Source organism: Lissotriton helveticus, chromosome 1_1 (assembly GCF_964261635.1).
Source record: "Lissotriton helveticus chromosome 1_1, aLisHel1.1, whole genome shotgun sequence".
Classification (NCBI taxonomy): Eukaryota; Metazoa; Chordata; class Amphibia; order Caudata; family Salamandridae; genus Lissotriton; species Lissotriton helveticus.
In genome coordinates, this window is record NC_136057.1 from 185057611 (window position 1) to 185085353 (window position 27743).

The 27743-nt window shown below is 49.9% G+C and overlaps 2 long non-coding RNA genes across 2 annotated transcripts in view; one reads left to right on the forward strand and one right to left on the reverse strand.

The window, feature by feature from the left end:
• LOC144768474 (uncharacterized) overlaps nucleotides 1–27743 on the forward strand; it is a 381170-nt gene that overhangs the window by 101982 nt on the left and 251445 nt on the right. The gene's annotated exons all lie outside the window — the stretch shown is intronic.
• On the reverse strand, nucleotides 24142–25091 carry LOC144768469 (uncharacterized). The gene is made up of 3 exons (XR_013598548.1): nucleotides 25017–25091; nucleotides 24846–24929; nucleotides 24142–24397 (listed from the first exon to the last, which is right to left on the reverse strand). It is a non-coding gene; the product is annotated as an uncharacterized LOC144768469 (long non-coding RNA).

A 27743-nucleotide genomic window follows, 5' to 3' on the forward strand; every position in this document is an offset into this window, starting at 1 on the left:
CTTACAATAAATTACCGAACGCACCCAACCCGCCACAGAAGGTGCGTCAACTTCTTCCAATGCAGCGCTATCTGTCGTTTAGCCAATATTAGCAGGATAGTAGTTAACTTACGGAAGTCTCTGGGTACTTCCATGACAAAACCCAAAAGCGCAACCAGTGGGTCAACCCGCATATTTGTATCTATAATGCATCCTATGTGTCTTATTACTTCTGACCAATAGTGTGCTATGGTATTGCAATGCTATGTTAAGTGGAAGAACGTTGACTCTTGTTCCCCGCATCTCCAACACTTTGCATCTGGTTGGAGACCCATGCGATATAACTGCGTAGGTGTACGAAACGTTCTATGTAAATAGTTAAAGTGTATAAGCCTTAATCTGTAATTCGGTGATAGGTTTGCCAGCTGTGAACAACAGAATGACCATTGCTTATCAGTAATTGTAATGGCAGCTTCTGTTTCCCAATCTGCCCTACATGTACTTCGCAGTATAAGTGATGTCTCCTGCGTAATACTATAAATACATGTAAACAATTTGCGGGGTGAGCTATTAGACAAGACATTTTCCAGCGCCGGTAATGAAGCCGGAGCATCCGGAAATTCCGAATATCTTGCTCTACATGCGGCTCGCAGCTGATAATATAATAGCATATCAGACGCCGAGGGAACATCCGGCTCACATAATTTTTGTAGGGTCAGAAGTTTATCATCTGGATAGAGATCACTAGCGGCCGTCAGACCTCTCTTAGCATGTTCACCCACAGCCTTGTCCGTTAGTGGCCCCAATAGTGGGTTACCCCCCAGCGGCATAGATGGCGCATAGAGCTCCTTAATGCCTGCCTCCTTTACTATATTCCTCCATGCCCATCATGTAGCTTCAACAGTGTTAATGTCTGAATGGGAACGTTTATATGGGTGGTATACCGTTGCATTGAGCGGAGTTGGCGCAGCCACATCCATTTCAATAGCCACATGTGGTAGGTACGGGATTGGATGGTGCTAGTTGTGTAGGTATTGTGCCTGTGCACTGTATGCATATAATTCGAAATCAGGGGCTGCTAATTCTCCCTGTTCAAAGGGAAGAGTCAATAGTTTCCATTTTTTTTTTGTGTAAACGTTTTTTATTGCAGTACAAAATGCACAGTATACACATCATTACGGGATCTTGTCAATACAGATCTTCCTCCACTCATCTCCGCACCTGATTAGTGCACACAGCCATTCAGCCCACATCCCGAAGGCCGGGCGGCGTCTTCCGCATCCTCGGTGCATGTTACAATTTCTACTACACAGAGTCTTAGTATGAGGTAATCTGCTGGGATGTATGACGTTACAACGCATACTTTTACCACGCATACCTTTACAACGCGGTTTTTACCACGCATACCTTTACAACGCATGGCACTTAGAGGTGCTGGATAGTGTTAAGTATAATTTTCTATTCCAACTCCAGTCCCCGTGGACACTAGGGAAGGTGTTGGATAGAAAATTAAACGTATTCCCTATCCTAGAGCGCCCCCTAGCGCAATGCGTTGTAATGGTTTTTGTTGTAATACCTGCGTTGTAATGGTATTGCGTGGTAAAAAATGCGTGGTAAAGGTTGTATACCAATCTTCTGTCTGCTTTTCAGCCAGTTCTCCCCATCCCCCCAGTATCGTCAGGCAATAGTTCTTCTGTTTCTTCAATTTTGTAACCCTGAACTCTAAACTCACCCTCCCCCCTCCTCCCCTCAGTGTCCCTGATTGCTCTGAGTAGCATGAACCTGTGGTGATGGGCAGAAGCATTGTGGTGATTACTGTGTGTGTGCGTCTGGCGGGGGGGGCGGCACCGCGGCACTCTCAGTTGGGTCTCCAGGGTCTTCAGGGTCCACCCCCCTCTCCTCCTCCACTGCACTATCTCGTAGTGACTGCACCAACATTTCCCACGCCAATGCTGCCTCCTGGGCGCGCTCGTCTGAGCCACGGCGGGCTAGTTGGTACTTGATCGTGCTCTCGGCTGCCGCCCACTTTAGAAATTCGTTCAACCATCTCCGGTGTGTCGGCCCCGTTCTCGATTTCCACCCTTTGGTCAGCTCCCTCTTCGCTAAGATTAGGCCCATGTCAATGAATTTACTCGACATTTTGTTTTTGGGCGTGTGTGGAAACCAGTGTAGTATGCTGACCACTCCGTCGAACTGCAGGTCCCTGTCCGTCACCTCATTCAACGTGGTGCCAATGTCCTTCCAATATTCCTGCAGGTGAGGGCAGTCCCTCAGCATATGTACTAAGTCCGCTCCTATCTTATTGCATCTGGGGCACGCCGCGTCTACTGCTCCGAAGAACTGTGCAATTTTACCCGGGGTGAGGTAGGCCCTATGAATAATATAAAGGTGTATTAGCTGGAAGTGCGCATTTCTAGTGCTCTTTCTAGACCTCCGTACTAGCTGGGACCATTTTGTGTCCGGAATTTCCCTCTGCAGGTCCGCCTCCCATTTGGCCTTCAACGCCGCTAGCGGCTGCAATGATTCGCCCAGCATCCTCGAGTAGAGGCATGTCACAGCCTTGAAGGTGCCCGCCGCCATCATCATGTACTGGCAAGCCAATGTCGTCGGCGGTTCGATCAGTCCTTCCCCCCATTGTGCCTGAATAGCCCTCACCACAGCCGCGTGCAGTAGGTAGTCCCCCCTCGGAAGATCGTAGCGCTCCTGCAATGTCTGGTATGGGGTTAGCACGCCATCGTCGTATAGATCCCCTACCACCTGCAACCCCGCTTCCTCCCATAGCTGGAGCCTCGACCAGTCTCCACCGTGTGGGAGTGCTGTCACCATGCCCAGTGGAATTTCGGGCGCATATGGGTGTTTGATTCCCGCTCGTTTCTGCGAGCAGTTCCAGCATAACCGGAACGTCCGTTCCTCCTGGGAGAGGTCACTGAGCACTAGTTTTTGCTGCAGGGCAATATAAGCCAACACGTGCCGGGGGGTGCCGTCGTCCCTCTCCCGGTCCTGCCCGCGGTAGGCTCTCGCAATTTCTTGCGTGAGTGTCTGCAGTTGGGCGGCCAGGTAGTAGAGTTCGAAGTCCGGGACTGCTAGGCCTCCTTCGTCTTTGGGGCGGGTCAGTGTTGTTAATGCAATCCTGCATCTGCCCTTTCCCCATAAGAACGATATGATCGCCGATCTTAACTGTTGAAAAATCGCCCCAGGCACCCAAATGGGGAGAGTCCTGAAGTAGTATAGCAAGCGCGGCAAGGCAACCATTTTTAAAAGGGACACCCGTCCGGCTACCGACATAGGCAGGGTGGCCCAAAAGGACATGCTGTTCCGCAGAGCACGGACACAGCGGCCCACATTGCCGTCCAGCATGGCCGCCGGGTCATGGTATATGTGTACACCCAGGTAGGTCAGGCAGTCAGGTTCCCATCGAAGTAGTGGACGGGCTGGGGGTTGGTCCCTCTCCTTCCGCAGGGGGAAGAGACAGGTTTTAGCCCAGTTCACTTTCAGGCCTGATAAGGCGCCGAAGCGCGCCAGCAGTCTCTCTGCGCCCTCCACTGCCCCCTCGGCATCCTCCAAATAAAGGAGAATGTCATCTGCATACAATGAGATGAAGTGTTGTGCTCCTCTGAACTCCAACCCTTTATAATAACTACCCCGCCTGGCCAACGCTGCCAGAGGTTCCACCGCTAGTGCAAACAGTAGGGGAGAAAGTGCGCATCCCTGTCTAGTACCACGAAGCACCTCGAACTGGTGGGAGATCAGGGTGCCAACCCTTACTCTCGCCCTCGCCGCCGCATATAGTACTTTTGTCCAAGTGATGTATCCCTCCCCCAGGCCGAATCTCCGTATCACTCTATACAGATACTCCCATTCTAGGCTGTCAAAGACTTTCTCTATGTCAACAGCCAATACGAGGGGAGTCTCTGCACCTGGGGGTGGGTCGTCCATCAAGCGGAGCAGCCTCTGGATGTTGTGTGTTGTGTTACAGGTGGGTATAAATCCGGACTGGTCTTTATGGACTAGGTCTTGCATGTGGGTTAGCAATCTGGAGGCCAGCACAGTACTCAGGATCTTATAGTCTGACGTTAACATGGACAGTGGTCTGTAGGACGCGGGGTCCGTGCTCTCCCTTCGCGGCTTCAGCAGAGGAATCATTATGGCTTCGCGCATTGATGGGGGAGTCGGCCTTTATCTTTGGCCTCGTTGTATATTATTTGGAGCTTGGGGGCCAATAGGTCTAGATATCGTCCGTAGAATTCCACGGGCAATCCGTCTATACCTGGAGTTTTGTTACGTGCCATCCGCTTTACTGCTAACTTTATTTCTGTCAGCTCTATTTGGCCGCCTAGGGCGTCTGCCTGGTCCCGTTCCAGCTGCGGCAGCTGTAGCTCACTTAGAAAAGTGTCTATCGCCTCTCCCTGGTCTCCTAGTGCGCTCTTATATAAGTCCCCGTAATACGCCCGGAAGCCATCCAATATTTCAGATGGCGTGTTACTGACGCAGCCGCCTCCTCCCTTCAAAGCCAGGATCGGGTGACTGCACCTAGTGGGGCTCACCAGCCAGGCTAGGAGTGTGCCAGTTTTATCTCCCTCTGCATGTGATTTTGTCAAATATGTTTTATAATCAAAACTGCGAAGGCGCTCTACCTCCACCGCCACCGCTTCCCTCGCGTCGCTAACCTTCTTCTGAAGCTCGGGCCGGTTGGGGCGCCGGCGCTCTGCCTCCCTCAGTGTATGCTCAGCTTTCTCTAGGTCGTCCAGCAGGGTCCTGCGCACCCCCGCATACTTCCCTATACAGTGTCCTCTCACTACAGTTTTGAAGGCGTCCCACTCCACTTCCCTGGCGGAAGCTGAACCCTCATTCTCTATGAAGTATTGGGATATCCTCTCTCCCAGCTCACCTCGTAATGGCGGGTCATCCAGCGTGTCCGGCCGCAGCCGCCACGTCGGGATCCGCGGTATCTCAGTCATCCAGTCCAGTGTTAGGAGTAGGGGGTTATGGTCAGACAGGGTACGCGCCAGATATTCAGTTCTAGCTACTGCAGGAAGCACCGGCTGGGAGCATAGAAAGGCATCAATGCGGACATGAAGGTCATGTGGACAGGAGTAAAATGAGTTATCTCGTTCTGCCGGGTGTTGTGTGCGCCAAGCGTCTATAAGTCCCCATTGCCCCTGCCAGTCTGATCTGCATCTCGCTAGCCTATGTACTGGGGATGAATGCAGTGGTGGATGTGATCTATCCAGTACCGTGTCCGCTACGGAATTAAAGTCTCCTCCCATCAAAACAGGACCTGTGAGATAGCTGGCCAGTTCTGCGGATAACTTTGTAAAGTAGTTAGCCTGGTCGACATTGGGTGTATAGACACTACTGAGCACAATGTGTCGGCCTCTAAGCTTGCCCTCGACTACTACAAACCTCCCTTCAGGGTCAACTATATGTCTGGTTACTTGAAAAGGAGAACCCGCCCGTATCCATATTAATACCCCCCTAGCAAAGGCAAAATACGTGGTGTTGAACAATTGCCCTCTCCATCTACGCTGCAGCGCGATCCCTTCTTTCTTCGGCAGGTGGGTTTCTTGCAAAAAAGCTATGTGTACCCCTCTCTGAACCAGATAGGCATGAATCTTGTGTCTCCTTGCCATAGTATGCAGCCCCCTCACATTCCAAGACACACATTTTAACGATCCCGCATTAGCCATTGTCCCACAGTGTTCGGTTCAAATCAAGCGCATTTCGCCCTCTGGCAACAGGCGTGACACTGTTCCCGCCCCCCCACTGAACTTCCCCTACCCCCCTCCCCAACCCCATGCCTTGAGTCCCCCAACTTCTCCAGGCCCCCCCCCCAGAATAGGACCTAACCCCGAGAGAGCAGCTCCCATCCAAACTGTGCACGAGCAAACGTGCTCACAAGTTCTACTATTCCGCAGTCTGCACTACGGAGGCCTTAATGGCCCTAAGGAGCGTGTACTAGTCTCAAGCACTGTAGCTTCAGTTCCCATTCCCCACGCCCCACCATACGCAGCAGAACTCACAGTGAGCTAGTCTTACAATTGCCTGCTCAGGTGTTCAAGGCGGTAGCCCCAGCAACTTCTATACCTGTAGGAGTGCCATTGTTGTTTCTCAGCCCTCAATTATGTTCTCCGAAGTCTGTGGCGTGATCGTCGGGCCCTTCATGTCGCCAAACTCCGATTGTTCAGTCTCTGAACCCGTTCCCTGTTCTTCCGAGCCCGAAGCTCTCCCCGATTGGGCGAGCGCCGAGCCCGAGACGTCCATTACCGCCTGCAATGCCGCCCTTCTCTCGTCCTCCGTTTGAGATTCTGTAGGTCTTCTGGATCTCCGGTTGCGCCCTCGGTTTCTGAGCGACTTCTCCACTAGTTGCTTCTGCCGTCCCTCCTCCGCTCTATACTGGGCCCCGTCTGTGCCCGCCTTGTAGGTGTCCCACCAGGCCCATGCCTCGGCCGCCTTGGGGAAGAACAGCGATTTCTTGTCCACAACCACTCGGAGTTTAGCCGGGAAAAGGAGCGAATACTGTATGCCTTCAGTTCGCAGTTCCTTCTTGATGGAGAGGAAGGAGGCCCTTAGTTTTTGAGTCTCGAATGTGTAGTCTGGGAATAGCGTGACTCGACTAATGTCCACTTGGAAGGGGCCCGCTTCTCGGGCTCTTTGTAGGAGCCAGTCCCTGTCTTTATAGTGTAGCAACTTGATGACCACTGGGCGAGGCGGTAGGCCCGGTTTCGGGCGTCTGGCCGGTACTCGGTGTGCCCTCTCTAGCGTGAAAAAGGGCGATAGCCGTCTTCAGCCAATCGGTCAGGTAACCCACCATGTCTGAACCCTCTTTTTTGTCCGGAAGGCCTACTAGGCGTACATTGTTCCTCCGACTGCGGTTTTCGGCATCCTCCGCCCGCCTCTCCAGGGTTTGTATGCGTTCCAGAGCCTCTGTGAGTCGCCCCTCCGTAGACTTGTGTACCGGCACTATGTCCTTCAGTGTATCCTCCACCGATTTGACCCTGTCCGCAAGCTTTCCGTGGTCCGCCCGGAGGAGTCCCAGTCCCATCGACACCTGCGCAATGTCTTGATGTAGAGCGTCTTTCGTGGCCGCAATAGCCTCCAGAATACGGTTCTGCATCTGTTGCAGTTCAGTTGAGGTTGGTGGAATATCCTCAGGTGTTTCCGTGGGTGGGTGACCGTCTCCCTTCGCTCCCCTTGGTTTCCCCATCTTGTGGTGGGGCAGTTGGTTGTACCAGAGCTTCAGCCAAGCCCACCGGCGCCGATGCCGCTCGCGACACAGGTAATCAGGAGAACGACGGCCAAGCAGGCCCCAGTCCGAGCCCGATCGCGGGTCACCTCGGATCTCACAGTCCCCTCATGTGTCTGTGCCCCTCAGGGGGGCGGTCAGGCTGGCGTGGTGCCGGCCCCCAGCGCAGGCCTCTCCCGCCGGGGCGGGCGATCTCCGTTCACTCGCTCTTGGCCTGGCTCAGTTTATCCCGCCAGCGCAGGCTAGGCAGGCATCCGGGGTCCAGGGTCAGCGACGGGGTGGTGGGGGCGAGAGCGCGCCGGGTGAGTTGCGAGTTCACTGTCCTTTAGGGTCCACCACTTCCAATAGGCGCCCCTGGGCTGGCAAGGATACAGCTAGCGCCCGCGACAGGGGGGGCCCACGTGGCAGTCACGTCCCGCAGAGCCAGAGCAGTGGGGGCGCCCAGGTGGTGAGTGAGCTCCGCCGCGCACCGCGGCCCCAAGCAACAAGCCTGCCCCAAGGTTCCGCCTCACCGCAGCACCCAGAGGGGAGGGCGGTCCGCCGTCACCACGGAGCGCCCCCTGGGTCCGCAACAGCCGGCAGTGAACAGGGTTAGTGGGGCGACGGGTCGGGGCCCAATGCGAGGTCCCAGATCAGGCCCAGGGCTTCAAAGCTGGCTCCGCGATCTCAGCAGGATCCGGTGTCGGGGGTTCCATAGATCTCCAGTGGCCGGAAGGGCCCGGGTCTGCTGTAGGCCCCAAGCCGGGGGGTCGCATAGTTGGGCGCCCCGGTGGAGGGATATCTGGGCGCCCGCAGGTGGGGCGTCCGACGCTGCAGGGCAACGCCCGCCGAGGTCCTGACAGAGAATCGAGGCAGCGGTCAACTCGCAGGGCCAGGTTCCGCCAGGGCCCAGAAGCCGGGGAGTCCCGTAGGCCTGCCGGCCAGATGTGAGGTGACGCGAGACTCGCCCGGGGCAGAGAGCCGGGTTCGAGCGTCTTGAGCCTGGATGCGCCTCCGCTGGGTCGAGCCGCACCGGGCAGGGGTAGGCTCCTCCGGAAGATGTCCCTCAGTCCTCAGTTTGCCGACAGCTCCGGACATGCGGCTATGGTCTCCGTGTGGTCGCCATTTTGAGCGGCGCCGGACGCTCTGCGCCCCGCCGGCCTCGAGCCGACTCGCAGCGGCCAAACGGGCGCTGGTAGCCCCAAAGCAGGCACTGGGGTCCGTAGTCCGGGTTCCCCCCCAGGTTTCCGGGGGAAAGCCCACGTTTACAGTGGATTGATGGCAGGATTAGCGGGCGGAGGTCGGGAGCCACTTTAGGCAGCGACCATCTCCGTTGGCTGCTAGCCACGCCCCCCAAGAGTCAATAGTTTCCATGATACTCTTGGTTTCCTTCCCGCCCAAATCAGTCCAAGAATTCCAGTCCGGAGACGTTTGAAAAAGTGGGTGGTTAAGGGCATGGGAATATTAACAAAAAGATAGAGTAGCTTGGGTAGGATGACCATTTTAATGATGGCTATACGCCCCGTGAGGGAAAGCGCCAGGGTTTTCCACCTCTTTACCTTCCCTTCAACCCAATCTATTATTCTACCATAATTTGACAACCATATTTCCTGTATGGATTTTGCCATTTCAGGTGCTATCAGTATCATACATGTAATTCTCCAACACGTGCAATAAAGAGGAATGATCATATATGCTAATCAGCCACTATTTAATTTGGTATGGAGACTGCCACATATCCACTTCTTATTGTGTATCTCTGGGCTCTTCCATAAAAAAAACCAAAAGTGCCACCAGTGGGTCAACCTGCATATTTGTATCTATAATGCATCCTATGTGTCTTATTACTTCTGACCAATACTGTGCTATGGTATTGAAATGCTATGTTAAGTGGAAGTACGTTGCCTCTTGTTCCCCGCATCTCCAACACTTCGCATCTAGTTGGAGACCCATGCGATATAACTGCGTAGGTGTACGATACGTTCTATGTAAATAGTTTAAGTGTATAAGCCTTAATCTGTAATTCGGTGATAGGTTTGCCAGCTGTGAACAATAGAATGACCATTTCTTATCAGTAATTGTAATGGCAGCTTCTGTTTCCCAATCTGCCCTAGATGTACTTAGCAGTATAGGTGATGTCTCCTGCGTAATACTATTAATACGCGTAAACAATTTGCGGGGTGAGCTATTAGACAGGACATTTTCAAGCGCTGGTAATGAAGCCGGAACATCCGGAAGTTCCGAATATCTTGCTCTACATGCGGCTCGCAGCTAATATTATAATAGCATATCAGACGCCGAGGGCACATCCGGCTCACATAATTTTTGTAGGGTCAGGAATTTATCATCTGGATAGAGATCACTAGCGGCCATCAGACCTCTCTTCTTAGCACGTTCACCCACAGCCTTATCCGTTAGTGGCCCCAATAGTGGGTTACCCCCCAGCGGCGTAGATGGCGCATAGAGCTCCTTAATGCCTGCCCGCTTTACTATATTCCTCCATGCCCATCATGTAGCTTCAACAGTGTTAATGTCTTCATGGGAACGTCTATATGGGTGGTATACTGTTGCATTGAGCGGAGTGGGCGCAGCCACATCCATTTCAATAGCCACATGTGGTAGGTACGGGATTGGATGGTGCTAGTAGTGTAGGTATTGTGCCTGTGCCCAGTATGCATATAATTCGAAATCAGGGGGCGCTAATCTTCCCTGTTCAAAGGGAAGAGTCAATAGTTTCCAGGATACTCTTGGTTGCCTTCCCGCCCAAATCAGTTCAAGAATCCAGTCCGGAGACGTTTGAAAAAGTGGACGGTTAAGGGCATGGGAATATTAACAAAAAGATAGAGTAGCTTGGGTAGGATGACCATTTTAATGATGGCTATACGCCCCGTGAGGGAAAGCAGCAGGGTTTTCCACCTCTTTACCTTCCCTTCAACCCAATCTATCATTCTACCATAATTTGACAACCATATTTCCTGTATGGATCTGCTGATCCAAATACCCAGGTATTTTACCTCACCGTCCATCCACTGGATGGGGAACTCCGTCTCACATCTGTCAGTGTCATCCGTCAGTGGCATCTGTAACTATTTTGACCAATTTATCTGTATGCCCGTCAGCCCTCCATATCTAATAAGCTCTCTCATTACCTGTCAAAGTTCTCTTTGGGGTTGGTTAAGTAGATTGTCATATCGTTCGCATACATAGATATTAGTAAACCTCTGGAAGTTAAACCAATGCTACGTTGCATGTGGTGTTGTCTTAGTCTTGCGGCCAGTGGCTCAGTAGCGACAGTAAATAATAGCGGCGACAAAGGGCAGCCCTGTCTGGTCCCCCTCTTTGTATCAAACGTGTCCGATATGTGCCCATTGACTTTTACCCTTGCCTTTGGTTCGGTATATATAATTTGTATTTGCTTTATAAAGAGAGGACTAAAGCCCATTCTAGTAAACAGGGCAAAAAGAAACTTCCACTCAAGAGAATCAAACACCTTCGTGGCATCGAGGAGTGCAGCCACCGCCTGGACCTGTGGAGCTAGGTAATGTAATAGTCCAAAAAGCACTCTCAGATTGTGGGATGTGGATCTGCCTGGTACAAACCCAGACTGATCAGATAACGCAATCTGCGGGAGCATGGGTTTCAACCTGTCTGCCGGTAGTTTCACGTATATTTTTGCATCTAGGTTCATCAGCAATAGGGGCCGATATGACTCCGGTCTAGTAGGATCTTCTTCAGATTTCAACAGAGTAGAAATCGTGGCCTCTCTATGAGGGAGTGGGAGCATTCCCGTTTCCATCACCTCTAGATACACCTGATGTAAGCGGGTAGCCACTATGTCTACATATTCTTTATAGAAGGCAGCCGTTAGCCCGTCAGCCCCAGGGGCTTTGTCAGCTGGCATCCATGTACTCTCTAGCGTCATTATTAAACCATGCTAATGCGATAGTGTCCAAATATTCTGTGATGTCTGACATTGATGGGTTTGTGTGTCATGTATACAGCGACTCATAAAACTCAGACATAGTCCGAAGTATCGCTTGCGGCGTCCTAACCACCATACCATCCTCCCTCTCTAGTTCAGTTATATAGTCCGCTCCACGTGGAGCGCGCAGTAAATTAGCTAGCGTTTTCCCTGCCCTGTCCACCTCTCCATAGCGTCTGGCCTGTGCATATTTGAGTAGGTTCGCCACTTCCCTTTCGGCTTCCTCCTGAAACGCGGTCAGCTTCACGCGGATTGCAGCCTGGGTGCTAGAGGAAGGGGGTTCTCTAATATCTTTTTCAAGATCCGCAATCTCCTTTTCTAATGTTCCTAGTGTGTTTCTCATAGCCCTAAGCACTCCCGTTTTCAGCGCCATACATTGTCCCCTTGCTACAACTTTAAAGACCTCCCAAAGTGTCCCAGGTGAGTCCACAGATCCTTCGTTTATCTCAAAATAGTCTACTAATTTCTCACGGAGTTCCACTCTAAACACCTGATCCAGTAACGCCCGTGTTTAAACCTCAAACCAAATGGCTGCACATATTGCGGTGGAATTTGAATTGTGATTTGAGCGGGTGCATGATCTGAGAATGTACGTGGGAGGTGTGTGGCTCCTTCTACCCAGGAATGCAAGACGCTAGACAATAGCCAGTAATCTATTCTGGACCAGGCATGTCTGTGTGACGTTATACACGTACCCACCTGGCCGTCGGATGCAGGGCCCTCCACGAGTCCACCAATTGGGCTTCCTCCACAATATCCTTCAGTACCTTTGCAGCGTTAGGATGATGTTCCCTGGCAGCTCCCTGTCTATCAGCAGTGGGTGACATGACCACGTTAAAGTCTCCCCCCACAATATCGCTATCGGCCCAAACGACTGTATCTTGTGCCATAACTGTTGAAAAAAGGACGGACTATCGACATTAGGCCATACGTGTTCACTATTACCACTGGAGTGTTGCATAGCGTGCCCTGTAGCATGACATACCTCCCGTCAGTATCCAAAATCGTTGCATGTGTTTTCCATTGTAACCCCCTACGTATCAGAATGGGTACGCCTCTGGCGTAATTCGAGTACGTGGCCTCCGCAATCTCCCCCCACCTATTGTGTCTTAGCACGCTAGAATTTGTAGGGGTCAAATGATCTTCCTGCAATAAGCATATATCTATCTCCCGGCGCATCAAGCAGGTGTGTATTAATCGCACTTTTCTGCGGTCATTCAGACCTCTAATATTCCGTGACAAGCAGGTAATGACTCTCACAGGTACCTTGTGTACCAGGGTGACCTGACCTGACATCGTCAGAGACAGTCGCTCCACCCACCGCGTGGCTCCTCCTGAGTGACCCGTTCTCCCTGCTTCCACCGCCCGCTCGCCGCCGCCCGAGGCCGTGACTCCTGTGCCTCCGTTGGTATCACCGCTTCTCTGCACCTCTCTGTACTCTTCTCTGTACCGTCTCGTGCCAGCAGTGTTGCATCTTTCTGTACTCTTCTCTGTACCGTCTCGTGCCAGCAGTGTTGTACCTCTCTGTACTCTTCTCTGTACCTTCTCGTGCCAGCAGTGTTGTCCGCCCCCCGTGTGGTGCCCCTGATTGTGTGTTTTTTCTGACTTCCTGCCGTTTCCCGCCATTACACCCCGCTCCCCGCTCCCTGTCGCTACTCCCCTGCGGCCCCGCCCCCTTTCTCCTTGGACCCTCTCCCCTTCCCATTCGCCACCCCGCTCCCGCCTCCCAGCTGCTCCTCCCTCCCTCCTCTCGCCATTTATGGCAGAGTCCGAACGCACGCGCATCGTACACGCGCAGCAGGCACGCCGATTGCGCACCGAAGGCGTGCCAAAGCCAAGCCCGTCTACGCCCGTCCGCGCCTGGACAGCGCCCATCGCCAGAAACCCTGGATCTCAACGAGGCCAACGTACCCGACGAACATACGACGCCGTCACCCTTCGCGCACTCAACACCGGCCGGAACCTCGCCTGCTACCTGGCCACTCCGAACGCACCCACAGACCCTTCACCTGCCAAGACTGCAAATTCACCTGCATCCATCCCGGACCAGCACCCACCAAACCCACCACCAGCAAGAATCACCTCAAGTGCATCCTGCTCAACACCCGCTCCGTCCACAGACACGCAGTCGAACTCTTGAACCTCCTGGACACAACAGCACCGGACGTCCCCTTCCTCATGGAAACCTGGATGAACGCCTCCTCAGCCCCCGACATCCCCATAGCCATCCCAGACGGCTACAAGATCACCGGGAAGGACCGCACCAACCTAACCGGAGGAGGCATCGCCATCATTTACAGAAACACCATCCGCATCACGACCAACACGGACGGCACCCTCACAGCCGCCGAACACCTGCACTTCCAGATACACACCTACCCCAGGACCACCCTCAGAGGCACCCTAATCTACAGACCCCCGGGACCACGCACTCTATTCAGCGAATCCATTGCAGACTTCGTAAGCCCTCATGCCCTCACCTCCCCCGAATACATCCTCCTCGGAGACCTCAACTTCCACCTGGAGAACAACAAGGACAGCAACACCGCCACCCTGCTGGACAACCTCACCAACCTCGGACTCAAGCAACTCTTGAACACCCCGACCCACTACGCCGGCCACATGCTTGACCCCGTCTTCTCCTCCAGCAAGCACGTCTCCTTCAGCCACTCCACCGGACTCCACTGGACAGACCACAGCTGCGTCCACTTCTCCTTCGAGAAAACCACGACCCACCACCACCCGCAACAGGCCCCCCGCAGAAGCTGGAGCAAGATCACCACCGACCAGCTCACCACCTCCCTCAGCCAGAGCCCCCCCACCAACACGATGGACCCCAATGAAGCAGCCCGCAACCTCGCACAATGGCTCACCAACTGCGCCAACAAACTCGCACCATTGAAGAAACCACCCAACGGACCCCACAGCAAGAAAGCCTCATGGTTCACGGACAACCTCATAAACTCAAAGAAAACTTGCCGCTCCCTGGAGAAAACCTGGCGCCAGAACCAAATAACAAAGAACATGGGAGCCCTCAAGAACTCAACCTGCAAGCACCACCAACTGATCCGCACCACCAAGAGAACTACCTACAAGCAGCGCCAGGACAACAACACCCACAACAGCAAGGAACTCTTCAGCATCGTTAGAAAGCTCTCCAACCCCAGCGCCTGCAACAACGACATCACACCCTCGCAAGACCTCTGCGACTCACTCGCCTCGTTCTTTCATCGCAAGATCGCCGAGATACACAACAGCTTCGGCGCACAGAGCACCCACCCAGCTACCGAACCAGCGCACCCAACCGCCATCCTCTGCACCTGGAACCCGGTCAGCACCGAAGACACCGCCCACACGATGAGCACCATCCACTCCGGCTCCCCCATCAACCCATGCCACCACCACATCTTCAACAAAGTTTGCTCCATCATCGCACCCCAACTCCGCGACGTCATCAACAGCTCCTTCGCAACAGCCACCTTCCCGGAGAGCTGGAAGCATGCCGAACTCAGCGCCCTCCTGAAAAAACCCACAGCAGACCCCACGGACCTCAAGAACTTTCGACCCATCTCGCTTCTCCCGTTTCCCGCCAAAGTCATCTAGAAGACCGTCAACCAACAACTCTCCGCCTTCCTCGAGACAAACGAATCCCTCGACCCATCACAGTCCCGTTTCTGAGCAAACCACAGCACCGAGACCGCACTCATCGCAGCAACCGCCAACATCAGATCCACGCTCGACAATGGGGAAACCACCGCACTCATCCTCCTTGAGCTCTCAGCAGCCTTCGAAACGGTATGCCACCGCACCCTGATACAACGCCTCAACGACACAGGAATCCAAGGCGCGGCCTTAGAATGGATCACCTCGTTCCTCACCGGCAGAACCCAGAGGGTCCGCCTCCCACCGTTCCGGTCCCTGGCTACCGAAGTCATCTGCGGCGTCCCACAAGGTTCCTCGCTCAGCCCCACCCTCTTCAACGTCTACATGAGCCCCCTCGCAGCCATCGCACGCAAAAACAACCTCAACCTCATCTCCTACGCCGACGACACACAGCTGATCCTCTCCCTCACCAACGACCCAAACACCGCCAGAGCTAGTCTCCAGGAAGGAATGAAGCACGTCGCGGAATGGATGAAGCTCAGCCGTCTGAAACTGAACTCAGACAAGACGGAAGTCCTCATCCTGGGACCATCCCCTCGGCCTGGAATTACTCCTGGTGGCCACCTGCCCTGGGCAACGCCCCCAAACACACAGACCACGCACGCAACCTGGGCTTCATCCTGGACTCCTCCCTCACGATGACCAAGCAAGTCAACGCCGTTTCATCATCCTGCTTCAACACCCCGCGCATGCTCCGAAAGATCTTCCGATGGATCCCCACCGCTACCAGGAAGACGGTCACCCAGGCCCTCGTCACCAGCCGCCTAGACTACGGAAACACCCTCTACGCCGGATCCACAGCCAAGCTCCAGACAAGACTGCAGCGCATACAGAACGCCTCGGCAAGACTCATCCTGGACATCCCCCGCCACTGCCACATCACCGCACATCTGAAGAATCTGCACTGGCTCCCCATCAGCAAGAGAATCACATTCAGACTCCTCACCCACGCACACAAGGCTCTCCACGACGCGGGCCCCACGTACCTCAACAACCGCCTCGCATTCTACACACCAACCCGCCAGCTCCGCTCCGCCAGCCTCGCCCTGGCCACCGTCCCACGCATCCGCAAAGCCACCGCCGGAGGAAGATCCTTCTCCTACCTGGCAGCCAAGACTTGGAAATCCCTCCCCACCCACCTCCGGCTGACACAGGACCATCTCGCATTCAGGAAGCAACTCAAGACCTGGCTGTTCGAGCAGTAACGACCACCCCCCAGCGCCTTGAGACCCTTACGGGTGAGTAGCGCGCTCTAGAAATGCCCTGATTGATTGATTGATTGTTTCACCTCTATATTCATATACAGTCTGCTTCATTTCAATAACCAGTACCACCTGTATCTGTATGAAGACAATTCCTGATTTCATCTTAGAAAGAGTAATGTGACAATTAATGCCGCTTGTATGAGGCACATTAACCAGGCTAGCAACTTTCACGAATGCAGATATAAGACATTGAAGATAACAGGACTAAACAAACTCCCCATACCGCCCCCCTCCCACCCCAACCCCCAGTCAAATTGCACAAGTCCCACCCTGTCTCTCAGACCCACAACACTCCCCTCTCCACCCACACCAACCCCCAAACAGGTTGTGTAATCCCCCCCCATTACCCCTGTCAACAAACATGTTAAACATAGTGTCCACACTGAGGGAATCATCCCATGGGGTGCGCAGGGTGTCCGGCATCTTACCCTGTGCTCATGACAGGGTGGCTAAGCTGCAAATGCCACGCACTGACATCCAGGGTTCACCTTAATACAACGTAACACAATATTTATTAGGAAGATCCTCAAGTTCTGGGATAGTTTGGGCTCCCAAAAATAGTAGCAGAGCTCTCATCTTACCAGACATTGACCGGACTGCCATCCCACATCTCCCACGATGAGCAACCATGAAACGTGCTTTGCTTCGCAGGTTACGGCTTATCAGTCATTATCACTAAGTCTGTCCTCCATCTGCAGACTTTTGTTGCTTCTGGTCTTTTGCTAACTGCTTTGCATAATTTAGCGCCACCTTGGCGTCTGTGAAAAAAGTGGGCCTGCCGGGGCCCTGTACCCGCAATTTGGCCGGGTAAATCAATGCATATTTTGTTCCTATTTGTTGGAAAATTTTCTTTGCAAGGAGAAATTCCCTACAGGCTTCTTGTACCTGCAAAGTAAAATCTGGATAAAGAGCCACATCATTTCCACGGTACTGAATGGCACCTTTCTCCCTGGCGAGGCGTAATATCGAGTCACGGTCTCTGTAATTAAGCACGTGGGCCAAGATCGGTCTCGCCGGTGCGCCAGGCTTCGGTCTGGGCCCTAAAGATCTGTGCGCTCTCTCTATAAGAAACATGGGAGACAGGTTTGGCCCAAACAACTCTTTGAACATAGGGGCAGATTTATGTTGCCTGACGCATGTCTGCAAATCAGCACAGATGCACCAGGGACGATGCGGCACGCAAGTTTATCCTTGCACCAACCATGGCGCAGGAATAAACAGATGCGTGTCGCATCTAGGGCGTGAAGTTGGCGCAGTGCTGAAGTTGTGTTGCATGCGGCACGCAACTCCAGCACTTTTCCAACTTGCCCTTGGTGCGTCAAGCCTTACGGCTGCTTCAAGCAGGCGCAGGGTTTTGACGCATCAGCGTTGGTAAAGTGACTCAGTGAAATCATGTAGATTTCACTGAGTCACTTTTCAGGGGCGTTCCTGCGATGGAACGCCCCCCCTGCGTGGAAACGCCCACATGAAACCTGATGCAGGTTTCATGTGGCGCAGGGCTTTACAACGTGACGCATCTCCCAGATGCGTCACGTTGTAAATACCCCACACCATGGCGCATCTTTTGCGCTGCCGCTGCGTCACAAAAGTGACGCAACGGCGGCGTAAAAGAGGCGCAAGGGGCTTGTAAATCTGCCCCATAATTTCAAAGTACTGCTCCATATTTTGAATATCTATCGTTTCCGCAATTCCCGTTATCCGTATGTTGTTCCGTCTCGATCTCGCCTCCAAATCCTTATTCTTCTGTTAAATTGGAGCCAATATCTTGTCCATGCCTCTCATTTTCTTCTCCATGTCGGTTTGGCCTTCCTCCGTCTCCGTCACTCTAGTCATCAGCACACTGACCCTGCCCTCCTGCTTATTCATCCTTTGGGTGATTCTGTCCATGCGTTCAGCCAGAGTGTCCATCTTGGAGTCATTCCCCTGTAGGCTCGTTTTCAGTTCCTGTAACGTGGACCGGACATCCGCTGCCGGCAATTGGCCCTGTGCGCCTTCTTCTGTCGGCTCACGATCAGCAGCCTCAGTTTCAGTTGATTTACTTAATTTCTTGTCGAAGGTGAGTCTCGGTTGTCACGTGTCCGGCTTCCCCATTTTGGCGTGCAGCCCGCTATCTTTGCAAGCTGTCCTCTGAACCATAGCACTCCCCATGACAGGTGTCGCCCTATCGCACACCCAGGGGTATCTAAACGCGATCCGTACCCCCATGAGGTGCTTATCCATCTCTCGTCGACCTTGTCCAACTGGCTTGGCGCATTACCAGCCTCAATGGGTTGTTAGCTGACCTCAGGTGGCCTCACGAGTTGTTATATCCCAGCTATAGTACTGTCTCACGAGGCGCTTTAGCTATGTCTCTACCAGCTATCCCTGTTGACTGCGCCCCGGGACGTCTGCGTTGGGCTGTGTATCTTGTCCCTACCCATTTTTAACTCGCCAGTGCTCTATCTGGGACCTCTATCCTGCGCCACTATTAATCAGTCAGCGAGGGAAACCAGCGCACCTGTATATGCACCCCGCTCTGCCACGTTTCTTAGGCGGGGACCGCGTGTGTCATCAAAATCTACCTGTGAACTTCATTTCTTTTGTAGGTGCATTGCATTTACCACTGTGGGAGGATCGGGCAGTCTGGCAGGCGGTTCACTGAGCCGGTCACAGCGTGAGTGTCACCCCTGTGTATAAATAATGTGCGTCTCCTTTAAATAGCTGCACCAAGCGACTTAAAAGCTGACGTGTGGTCCATTATGTACTTTGTACCATTAGTGCGGCTCTGCTTCTCCTCTCAGCCATCTGGCCAGGGTTCCTCTCACCATATGCCCGGGGCGTCTCCCTCGCCTTTACAGTCTTGTAGTTTCAATGTTCACCCTAGCAGGCTTCTACTCCCCATTTACGCGCTGCCCGTGTTTTATTGCGCTCTTATTTCCCTTTTTGTGGATGTTTAGTACAACCCTTTGCAAGCAATCCTTGGTGCTCCACTACAGGCCCTAGGCCAGAGCTCCGCAGGTCCGTCGCAGCAGAGTTCCCACCGTTGTCCCCTGAGCACCAGCGCTACTGGTTCCCGGTCGGCCTTTCACGCAAGCTCCCGGCTTTCCCTTGCCGCACAGGCCTCTCTACGCGTCCAGGACGTCCACAGCTCCCGCAGATTTCCACAAGTCGTACAGCTTGCAATTCAATATCAAACCGCACAGGATCATCCCAGCATTCAATCCTATCAGTTACGCCCGATGCACGGCGTGTTAAAAACTGATAATTTCTGATTAATTAGCGTGGCCGGCGGAGCTGCTCTAGCAAGCAGCCATTCCGCTTCACGGCCAAGCCATGCCCCCCATAGCTCAAAGCATATATAAATGTTTACAGGCCATAAGCACGGTCTCTCATTTTCTAAATGAGGGGGTTATTCAGACAAGAGCAGCAGTATTCTAAACAGCAACAACAAGCTTTATGTAGGTCTGTAGATCTCCTTGCAAATTCACCACATATTCTTTTCTGACATTTAGCCAACTTTCAGGATGAGGTCATAAAACAACGTGGTGATTTAACAAGTAGTCCTACTCACATAAAAAATGTCCCTGGAATAAATACATACAGCTAATGCCACTATGGAAAGATCAATACATTCAGCCGAAAATGAGGAGGTGTCTAGTATGTGCAGCACATCAGTGCCCGGACACCAATGCAAGGCCAAGAAGGGGCATGATTTGTGCTGTGGGCTTCAAACAAACATATCAGACCACTAGCAAAGTAAAGAAAAAGTAATTTTAGTTTGAAGTTATGACATGCTTTTTTCATTTAGTTGTAGTTATGTTTGCAAAGTAAAAATATCATTACAAATAACTGATCATTACCGGGGTCTTTTCTTCCAGTTCTTCATTTGTGAATCAATAAAATGTGTGTTAGTAAATAAAAGTAAAATACTCTGCCTATTTATTTTGACAATGTTTGATTAACACTTCCCCTCAAAATAGTTATTTGTTATGCCAGTTTGGCTTGCACTGCCCTCTGCAATCATAGTTGTTTCTTGGCCAGGTTTTGTTGGGTAGGGGAGTAAATTTCCGTCGTCAGCACAACTGCCATACTTAGGACCAAGGGGTAAGCCCTTTCTCATGGCTCTGTTGTGCAGTATAGCACAGGTAGCAGTAATATTTCAGCTTGTTTCTGGTGTGTAATCCAATGCATCTGCACTTGCATGAAAAGCTTCCCTTAAAAAATTCAAACTTGCTCTCTATTTCTGAACTAAGTGGCAGATTTATGATAACTGGCGCATCCTCAGGGATGCGCCAGTTATCTTGCGCCGCTGCTCCGCCACCCATGGTGCACCGCATTTACAATGTGGCGCACCATGGGGCAAAAACGGCACAGATGCATGACGCATCTGTGCCGTAAAGGTGGCGCATTGCTGGAGTTGCGTCGCAAGCGCGACGCAGCTCCAGCAAGGCTCGGGGGTGCCCTATCTGTCCAATGCTGCGTCAAGCCTTACGCCTGCTTCAAGCAGGCGCAGGGTTTTGACACAGCATTGGCCTGAAAGTGACTGAGTGAAATCTTATAGATTTCACTCAGCCACTTTTGCGAAGGCGCACCTGCCCCGGAACGCCCACCCTGCGCCGGATCGCCCACAAGTGGTGCAGGGCTTTACAACGTGACGCATCTGCCTAGTTGCGTCACGTTGTAAATGGGTCGTAGGGATGCGCCACGTTTACGCCACAGTTGCGTGACGCAAACGTGGCGCATTACCAACATAAACCTGCCCCAAAGTCACTTGTGCGCGATGTTGTATCTGTTATGTAGATATTTAAAAAAGGCTCAGTAGGGTTATTTATATAATTTGTAAGGTGAAATGTATCAATAAGACAACCATCACCAAATTCTCCTCTTACCAGGCGCAGCTGCCACAGGTAACAGCAGTAGGGTGCTGGGGCAGGGTATAGTGGGCAGATGACGGGATAGGGAAAGTAAAATAAAAAATAAAAAACCCTTATCTTGCGCTCCCTGCATCGCCAACTCAGTAAGTGTTTCTTTACATTTTTTATTTTACTATCCCTAACCCGTCGTCTATCCTCTTCTCCCAACCCCCCCCCCCCCCCCCCCCCTTCCCCGCCTCACCACTATTACCAGTGCCGGCCGCACTTGCCTCTTACCAGCTGGTTCAAAAGGGCTGAATGGCAAAACTGAGTCACGTGTACTCCCTGGATAGTTTGCTACTAAATATATTCTCATGTATGAGAAATGATGGCAGTGGTTTTAGAGAAAAGCCAGCACCTCTGTTGGTTTGCAATTGTACAACGCAAAATATCCCCTAGTGTGCTCAATTTCAAACACTGTGCCATCCACAGTGCCACTCAGTACACAGAGGTAACCTCCATAGACATTGACCAATTATAATTTTTAACAGAGCACAAAAAAGAGTCTTAGCTGACTATCCTCAGTCAGTAATGTATTTGATATCAGAGAAAAACAATGAAAAATGACATTGAGCATACAGTAATCTTGGTCTCAAAGGTTTTGACGCATCTCAAGAGTGTTGACACGTCAGTATGACAAGCAAACAGCCGACACGTGTTTAGTCGATAGACGACTTCCTCAAGGCTTGAAATCGTTATAGTTGACGAATCTGAGCTTTATTATATGGGTTCGATTCGTGTACTATAACTGATTTTCCGGCTCACTTATTATAAAACATTTGATTTTAATACCTTATTCTGACTAATGAATTCTGTCGGAATTAACACGCGCCCATAGGTATCTTTATATTAGAGAAGAACAGGGCTGTTTTTTCGTTGACTTACAATTATCGCTACAAGCCTTGAGGCATCATTACTGCAGAGCTACAGGACAGCTCAGGGAGGGGGTTACTGGAACAGAGAGGCCTTGGAAGGGATGGGACCATAAGCCTCAGGGACAGGCATAGAGAGGAGCTACCGGACAGTTCGGGGAGAGGGTTACTGGAGCTGAGAGGCCTTGGTGGGGATGATTGTTTCTAGTGAGGAAGGGCTCTTTATGCGAAGGCATCAGCACACTTGACGCAGTGGTTTTCACTGCTCCGAATTGTGTTTTGGAAACCGAGGTGAATAAGAGCCACGGCACGCAGCGTGATGTGCGGGCCAGTGTGGTAAGAACAAGCGCCATATCATTGTTCTTTGTTTTCATCCTTTTCCAAGCGTCTCAGATACCGACCACTAGAAGCAGTAGATTTATGGATGTAAACCCAGACATATTATTTTAGTATTAAATGTTTTTATTAGACAAAAATCTCTCAGGCAATGCAAAAAGCATACAGTACACATGGTATATGCAATGGATGCTAAATATAAGAAAGAAACATCCGTGGTGGGTATATCATGAAGCATATAAGGCAAAATGAGTCTCTTTGCTGTACCAAGAGACAGCTGAAGAAGATGCTGGAGTAATAACGCCAAGAGAGAGAACAAACCCCCCAAACCGCCCCAACCCCAACCCGGGACCCACCTCCCTCCAAACTTGCCCACCCGCCGCCCTCGTTCCAAGTCCAGTTCTTCATTCCTCACACACATCCTGTTACGCAATCGGGGTTAAATGCGGCTTTTCTATTTAATGCGCTGCTGCACCAATGTCACCTTCCTTATTCTGTAGTTAGTTTGGTTGTACTGAAATCTAATAAGTGTTACAAATCGCTAATTCAAAGTCACTGTATGTTGCCGAAAAGTTCAAAGTAAATAGATTATTTCGAATTTACCGTTTTTCTCCTGGTTCTTGTTGTTGCTTTGGTGCACAGCTACTTCTTTGGTCACTGAAGAGATCTGCTCGATCGCGTTGTGTTTGCCCTCTGCGTTACTTCCTAGTTTAAGCTTTGGTGCACTAGAACGCTGAGTTCAATGTGTGTTTATTCAACACCTAAAATGGCCGCCACGTCAATTCCTTACGACGCGATGACGTTGCCATCGGCTCCGATTCTCCTCAGCTGTTGGTGACAGTTCACAGCTGCGGCCGTTGGTTTTGTCAGTTGACTCGGCAGCTGTACTTTTGCTCCTCAGGCGCTCAAGTATTATTATCCCCAAAGTGCCTGTTTTTACAGCTTTTCATCGGTTTTCTCCGCTAATTGCTGCTTATGGGTCTTTTCCTCAGCGCATTAGTTCCACACACTATTCGTGTTGACACGATGACGTGGTTGCCGGCTCTGATCACTTTAGCTGCTCCTTGTCAGTTCACTGCATACGGCCATTTCTCTTGTCCGTTTGCTTTGCAGTTGAACGCTTCTTCTCTCACATTAGTTTCCAGCGAACACTTCTTTTCTTTCACAATATTAGGTTTAATTCTACTTTCCATTCATTTTCGTCGCTGATAACTGCTTAACATTTATCTGCGGTGCCTTCGTTTACACACACCAACCGACGCGTCAGTTCACTCACAGTTCTTTTGGCTCCTACTCCTCAGTTTTTCCCGATTTTCAGCTTGTCGCTCTTCTATATAAACGCTTTGAAGTTTTTCTCAGGTGACTGCTTCTATTTTTCTTTCTCTGTGGGTTCTTGCATGTTGGCCCCTCGTCGCCAGTTTTGTTAAGAATACGAGGACAAGATGTAAGTTCTTAACTCCTTTATTAATTGGCCAACACGCATGCTCCTTAACATGGAGCACAGCTGCAGTCAGCTCGGCGATCAGCTGGTAACTGTCAGTTCTGACAGTTATCAGCTGGTGTCCTCACAGGGACACTAACGCGCACGCAGGGTAAGGTGTCCCATGAGGGACACACGTATAATGAACACAACAATATTGTGCAATAAACCACTAGAATAAACTATAATTAACAAGAAATGCTTTTTTTTTGGGTTTGGGTCGGCTATGTATTTACAATGCATTATGGGCAGGCGGATGTTTGTTCAGATTCTTTCACCCTGATTGCTGGTAAGCCATGTCTGAAGAGCGTCGCTTAAGACAAAACAATAAATAAAACAGGCAGGCCCATTTTACTAATCTTTATCTTGCTGCAGTCATACGCTGTCCACATACAGCGTGGAGTCTGACTGGACCAGGACCTGTAGTAGCAGCCTCCAGGAGCTCCCGGCCAGACACAGCCTTTTAGGCTGTATTCCCTGGATTACCACCTCCCCCGGGGATGGCCCACTCACCTGGGTCCTTTTTTTCAAGACTGATCCAGCACACAAAATAGTATAGTGAAAATCTGTATAGTAACCATCACAGTTCATAAGACAAAGATAAATCAATTCAGTAGCAGATTCTTGAAAGTTTTTGGGAGTTCAATCTTTATTTGCATCTTCACATGTAGCCAACGCGTTTCGTCCTCCACGGACTTCTTCAGGGCTACAAATAATATTTATATATACATACAATTAATATATATACACAATATATACACTTTTTGACATTTAAAAATACATTTTCGTTTCATTAAGCATGTTAAAAAAAAACAGTAACAGAACCCAAGGGGTGATCTGAAAAGACTAAACGGTTCTCTTTCCAAAACCTGTGAGTTTTATACAATTTACATATTTACACAAAAAATGGCTATACCATTGTTCTAAACAAAAAATCTGCTACTCCTTTCTTCTCTTGTTACTTAAATTTTTATATAAGAACAGAATAGATTGGTCTTAATAAGGAAAGAACAGAGGTGGGGCCTAACAACCTCATATCTTTTTTTTATTTAAGTTTTAAGGTGCATTTCTGGTAATGTCATAATTTTATTGTTTGTGGGTGTTCTTTGAAAAGAACATTTTTTGATTAAATAGAAGCCTGAAAGTTGGCTTACCGAGTAAAGTAAATTTTTCTTCATGATGTAAGCGAGATAATCTTCCATCCAGGGATAGTATTATTAAAAGAATTTATTTTTATTCTAGAATACAAGAATGAAACCATATTAGAATTAGGCATATTGTGTAACCAACAATGATGTTGTGGGTACTTTCAGGCAATTGCATACCTTATTCTTGGTATGTGACAGAGTCTTCAACAACATCAAATTTAGGCGAATTTAAGTCAAATGGCTCAGTATAACAGAAGTCTAAATCAGAAAAATACAGAAAAATACAGAGAAATACAAGTAAGTATAAAAAGAGCCATTCGTTATTTTGTATCTGCCACTAGATTGAAAGTTAACAACACTCCCAGGTATAAATAGTCAAAATAACTCTGGGGTAGTCTAGTCGTGAGCAGTTTACAGAAGGTCACATGTATATAAAACCATTATTATCCCAAAACAGAAATTGCTATTTAGGTGAGGGAATGGTAGCTATTTTATGTTGTCACACTCCCTTAAATATCCCTCACTGTAGAAAACTCGCTATCTAAATGCTTGAAAACAGGCTAAGTATCAAGTTCCCAAATAACTCGTGCTCTAGCTTAGTAGTTCCGGGTTATCACGCTTTTAGCAATATTAGCATCTAGTTAGGAACACTACTGTCACCCTGATGATATTATCTTTTACTAAGGAAGGGAAGTCTTGCATAAAGAAAGGAAGCCATATTGTAATGGCACACTTCCTTAAATATCTAACACTGGGGATAAGCTGCTCTCTCGATATTTTAATTATCGCTAGGTACCAGGTTCCCAAATTAGTTAAACTAAGTTCTCTTTATAAGCTATAGTATGCTCGAAAAAATCTATTCATGTTACATAAAGCTAAAGACAAATAATTTATTCTAGCCTCATTGCACTTACTTGGAAATTACGGGTCCCGCCGGCTCAATCGCGTGGCGTCTTTCCTAGTGATGAGTAAATCTAGTGAAGCCCCGTCTTATATATGGTGTATGATTAGTAAACTGGATACACCTGTGAATCTATTATTCTAATCTCCGTAAAAAGTACGCCATCTTGACAATGCCGGCGGATTTTGAATCTAAGGCTCATATGACCTACTCTCTCTAGCATAGTTGTATTATTTAATAATAATACCACTCCTATCCACATTCCATTTAAGGAAAATGAGGAAAGAATTGAATACGTTCAAGATATATAAAAAATATTTAAAAAAGTTGCGTAACTCGATGTGATTATAATTGTGGCTGTTAGTGTCATACAATTCTATGTAAATACAAATTAACCCTTTTCTGTCCATTTTTCTTAAGATGTACTAGTTTGAGATATTCCGGGGAAAAAACGATCATCATCCGGACCCGCCATTTTGGATCGGTTTAGATATTCAACTTAATAGCGTGGTTTTGGTCGCCATCTTATAGTGTGTACAAATCAAGGATGTCGGTGAGGCTATCCTGTAAACATGACACAATTTTGAGCGCCATCTTATAGTGTATACGCGACACTCAATAAAGAAATGGAAAACTGATTACTTAAAGTGCACAGATATTTGCACAGATATTTGCAGTTATTTTTAGTGTAATTGAAAATTGGTAACGGGAATAGAGTTCTTCAGGCCCAAAATTGAATGAAGAATTATCATGGAAGAAATGCGAACATTAAAAATCGAAATCCCTCCAAACAGTATTCTCAATACTTTTCACATTACACAACATAAATCCATTAATTCTATTATTGGGGTCATTAGTTTGTATACCTTTATAATATGTCACAATGATCTCAATATTATAACAAAATTGTACTACATCAGTTTTTTCAACCAATAATTTGAAATTAGTTTATGTACCTTTGTATTAAATTCAACCAGATGAACTAATCCAAGGGTCACATGTTTTCATGGGTCATCTTTATACAAAATTTTTGAAAATACATTCTGGATCAGAATTACAAATGTTCTGAATTACAAAAAATGATACAGTTCCGAATTGATGTTTAATCCCTGGTGGATCGTCCTCAATCTACAGATCCAACTTGCCTCAGCTTTCCTTAGGGATAATTGTTGTTATTCTCTGAGGCGGAAGCCGGAGAACTGTATTTGCAACTCTGTGTTTTAAAATTTCACTCTTGTCACTTTATTCTGATTTTAACCCTCGCTGAGCTCACCTGCTTAAAAAAGCCCGATCTGAAGGCGCTTGACAGCCCGTCACGACCACCCCTGAGACAGCGACCCCAGCGCTGAACAGGGAAACGCCCAAAGGCGGCAGCCACGCCCTCTGCGAGGCCACGCCCCCTCTAACGAGTACAAAACGCTGACTGGAAGCGGAGTGCACTTGTGTGTTTTTATTCTCTGAGGCGGAAGCCGGAGAACTGTATTTGCAACTCTGTGTTTTAAAATTTCACTATTGTCACTTTATTCTGATTTTAACCCTCGCTGAGCTCACCTGCTTAAAAAAGCCCGATCTGAAGGCGCTTGACAGCCCGTCACGACCACCCCTGAGACAGCGACCCCAGCGCTGAACAGGGAAACGCCCAAAGGCGGCAGCCACGCCCTCTGCGAGGCCACGCCCCCTCTAACGAGTACAAAACGCTGACTGGAAGCGGAGTGCACTTGTGTGTTGTTATTCTCTGAGGCGGAAGCCGGAGAACTGTATTTGCAACTCTGTGTTTTAAAATTTCACTCTTGTCACTTTATTCTGATTTTAACCCTCGCTGAGCTCACCTGCTTAAAAAAGCCCGATCTGAAGGCGCTTGACAGCCCGTCACGACCACCCCTGAGACAGCGACCCCAGCGCTGAACAGGGAAACGCCCAAAGGCGGCAGCCACGCCCTCTGCGAGGCCACGCCCCCTCTAACGAGTACAAAACGCTGACTGGAAGCGGAGTACTGAGTACCG